The sequence below is a fragment of the Formica exsecta genome, unplaced genomic scaffold, assembly GCF_003651465.1.
Source record: "Formica exsecta isolate Colony F162 unplaced genomic scaffold, ASM365146v1 scaffold111, whole genome shotgun sequence".
Taxonomy (NCBI): domain Eukaryota; kingdom Metazoa; phylum Arthropoda; class Insecta; order Hymenoptera; family Formicidae; genus Formica; species Formica exsecta.
The window spans coordinates 841,467-845,936 of NW_021848451.1; the positions used below are offsets into that span (position 1 = coordinate 841,467).

The 4,470-nt window shown below is 36.0% G+C and overlaps 1 protein-coding gene across 2 annotated transcripts in view; it reads left to right on the forward strand.

The window, feature by feature from the left end:
* Positions 1-4,470, forward strand: part of LOC115236417 (polypeptide N-acetylgalactosaminyltransferase 2) — a 254,111-nt gene that overhangs the window by 41,030 nt on the left and 208,611 nt on the right. The window lies entirely within an intron of this gene.

A 4,470-nucleotide genomic window follows, 5' to 3' on the forward strand; every position in this document is an offset into this window, starting at 1 on the left:
CTCTCTCTCTCTCTCTCTCTCTCTCTCTCTCTCTCTCTCTGCGCACTCCCGAGAGTATAATTTCCCCTAATTAGAACAAAATTACTAATTACGTTCCGCGCAACATGCAATTAATTTTCAGCGAGATAGGGAGGGGAGAGATATATGTACAACTTCCCATTTCTTCTTCCCGAGTTAGCGGCGCCGGAAAAGGAGGCGGAATTTCGCTACGAGCAAGATGTATGAGCTTCGAGCACAAGCAGCCAATCTCTGTCGGATCTTGCTTTTTTTTTTTCTTTACCCACCATCTCGTTTTTTCGAGCGATTTCTCTAGAAGCTGGTATGTCAGAAAGCGGTGGTATGCCGGGATGCATATTTTCGAAGAGACAGTGCGGGTGGTCTTAATTATACGCGTCAATGCGTTCGCTTAAGTAGGATTTTACCGTAATCATAACAGACGTTTCATCCATCCGTCTTTTTCCCGCGTTGAGCTGCTATTGTGACGTATATCACTGTCATTTCAGTAACTTTTAATAGACTATGGTTATTTATTATCCGAGGAAGATCGAGATGTAATTTGTGGAGATTGTGATTACAATCATTTAATTAATAAGTGACAATTTATACAAATTGATAAGAAATGAAATAAAACACAGCGACTCGTTACTTTCATATAACTTTAATAGATAATAGCTTCATAAATTAATGAAGCAAATAACAATATTTTAACATACAAGTTACGATAAAATGTGGATTAAGACAATGCTTCAGGCAAATCTTACAATCAGTATTTAAATTCGCGAATCGTATGTACTTCTGGCTGAATTTTTATTTTTATTAACTGAAACGGAAGCGCTGCCGTTGTTAAAACAATCCTTTTATAAATTCTACGTTGCATCGTCTGGACATTTTACATCCCCTCTCCCCTCCTTTTGTCTGTGATCTTTTTCCTTATTCTTTGTTCTATGCGGCTTGTGTCGCTCCTCGGTGGTACTTTATTTACCGTGAAATTCGTCACGATAAAGCATAAGAGTCGCTGAGTTTCATGTTTCACGCGACAACGACTCGTTTTCTTACCGTAGTTTTTGCGGAAAGTGTCCCTTCTTTTCTCCAAGAATTTATAAAAAAAGAAATTATATATTTTTAAAAATTTTTATACATATAAATACACACACATACACACACATAAACACAAATACAAACACACGCACATTGTAAGATTTTGCACTGTAGGATCTTGACGAAGAAACGTTTGTGTGATATGGATAAAATACAAAACGGTCAGAGAGAACTTGATGCGTATTCTCTATAAATGGAGAAAATAAAAAATAAATTGATAATTTTTACACTTGTAATTTGAGTTCGTGAAACGGCCGCGCGTGAAATTTTTCACAAAAATATCCTTTCTAGGAAAAGTCAACGTTAATTTTAGACGCAACCGAATAAAATGCGTTAATTATATTTAAATTTTATTGATCGTAAATTATTTAGGAAGGGCACGTCTCTTACGCTTTCTATTTCATTATAACGTATGAGTCTTTATAACTTAGGATCTCTCTCTCTTTCTCGTAGCAATCTAATGAAAGAATGCGTAGCTTCTCATTTCACGTGATAGAGATTTCCTTTAGAGCTATTGTATATGAGAATGATTGCATGAAAATATATTATAATGAGACAAGTGATTATATCCGTACGATTTCTACTCTCTTTCTATTTACGATACTTTTTTCAATTCAGACACGTAAGAAATAATTGATATAAAATTACTTAATTTCAAGGTTTTAATCATCTCTCTTGAATTAGTCATTAGTGATCACTAATGATCACTTAATGTCGCGAAACAAGTTTCTGAATATATGTCATGGTTCTACAAATCTGACGTCATAAAAGCTAGTCGCATTCTTGTCATTAAATTTTAAGATAGAAATATTTTTTTATGGCGCCGAATAAAGCACGGATTACGCATAATATACTTTCATCATAAATTTATTGATTTATTTTAATATGCGATTAGATTTATCAAAAATATGAATTCCGCAACGGCGACCTTTCTTTTTTTTTGTCGGCAGGATATCTATTCATTATAACGGTAAAGTCTTACTAAATCATGAGTGGAGTCTCTTATACAAAAAAGAAATATTTCTATTTATCATAATGTGAGCATTCAGCATCCAAAATGTAATTGTGTAGATGATTTCTCATGTTTCTCCTCCGATCAAGATCGTGTTATAGAGATAACCCGACATTAGACAGCTAAAATCTCTAAAACAAAAAAAGAGGATACCGTTCTGGCGCCAACCCAGTTCAGCTTTTCAAACCCGTAGGTGTTGCGGTTCACTTTCTCTCTCTTTCTCTCTCCTACGCGGACTAGTAGCTTTATGAATATTCCATCCGCGTACTTTCGCGGTCGCGATTGCGCAACTGCGACACCGACGACTGCGGCAGCGCGGTGCGGAGACATGAAACGGGCTTAAGGCTCGTAGTCGACGAGGCCATCACTTTCGTTCTCGGTTCCGGTTCAGGGTCGCGGACGACCCACTTCAGGGTCACGACAGTGTGCGCCGCGTGTCACGCATACACATATACACACACGTGCCATGACAGTTCTGGTCAGCGGGCCGATGACTAGTGCGTGAAATTTAATTGAGAGCAATCGAGGAATGGGAACACGCGATCGGTAGCCGCGTTAGACTCTTGTCGATACTTGAACGTCGAAATTGGAGTGTCCTGGATAAACACTGATAGAAAGTAAAGAAAATTCGCCTCATTGTACTGTATTAACTTCTTCGCGAATGAAGAATGGCGAGCGATCGTTTGATATCTACCGCGGATTTCCATTAACGTTATTGCAAGATTAAGAGAAATGGAGAAATCGACTTTTCTCGCTTCTCACAAAATGTTATGAGACTTGCGATGTATTTATATAGAGCGTATACATTTAGACCGTGGCAAGCAATGGATTTATCGTAATGGGCGATTTAATCTTTTAATGCAAAATCCAATTTTTATCTTACCAGGATGAAAGAGAGAAACGCGGATAACAATTTACTATGAAGAGAATTAATTAAGTTTATACAGCTCGCGTAATTTGATAAATACAAAATAAAATAAAGATTTGGATGTATCAAGCTAATCCTACTAAAATCCTTCTAAAGTAGCATATATGATAAAATATATAAAGAGATTGTAAGATTGGATCTCTTTATACACTTGCTTATTCAAGACGTGGAGCTTAAATCCATCTTTGATATTCTTTGATCTCCGATAGATACGAGTCTGTCTTTTGATAGTATCTTTTTGCGAGGAAAGAGCTAACGTTATTTCTCGATCTCTAGCGTGATACGATGGTCCGATGTAAAGCCTCTGTGCTATGTTTATTTAGAATTCTCCACGGTATGCTCGCATTTGTTCGGGATTCTTGATTTTCAAGGAATTGAAGACAGCTCGTTTTACTTGCCTAGTGAACCCGTAAGATTGCGCGGAATAAAAAAGGCGTCCCGGTGTCCTTTGAATAGAAAAGCATAAAGGACGACGCGAGCTTCAATGATTTTTCCGATTGGGTTGAATAAAAATATATTACTGAGACGCGTGCAGTTACTGCAGTAACAATTGCGTAAATAGCTGTATCGATGAAGCATTTTACTGCATGAAAAGCATTTCAAGAGTATTATTTCCAAAATCAAATATAAAGCGTCCAGCGAATAAATCCAGACAAATTCGACGTAATTCTATATCTTTTATTGTTTCATTTGGTGATATTCTGCCGATGAATGTAATCAGGATCTACTTGATTGAAAATATTATGCCACACGGACATAATAAACCGTGTTACAACTGCGGATCCTCAATGATGATACGCGAAGCGTGAAGAAGGCGTAGATTGCATTGTCGATAATTTCCTACCGTTGAATTAAATTGTTGCAATGTGAAAATATATATAATTGACCGCAAACGATCGTGTAATAATGAGATAATAGTAAGACATCTCATAATTGCACTAACAAGAGAATATAAATGGCGAATTACAACGACAAGCCACCGAGGTCAGTTTCATTAACGAGTTTCGCATACATGTACTTCTTTCTCCCGTGAATAGCATATAAACTGAAGTTAGTTTCACCCCGTTGTAACATTATTAATCCGCAGTTTACGACCTTAATATCGTTGGTAGAAAATGAAGGAATTAGCGGCGGTTGTTTCGCGATATTTCTCGTCGACTTTTAATGCGGCGAGATCTATGATTAGCGTTGATATGAATTACTTCGCTAATTATTTTTTGTTTTGATGTAAAATCATCAGGTTATTATAAAGTTATGAAAAGAACTTTATATTTTATATGCGTTTATAAAATTATTGCATAATATGATAATTTTTGTTAAAGAGAGAATTATCAAGAACTTTTTGGAATAACAAAAAAATTTGATGTTTGAAATGGATTTTTATTCAAATTTATTCTGTATCACGTTACATTAATAAATATATATATATATA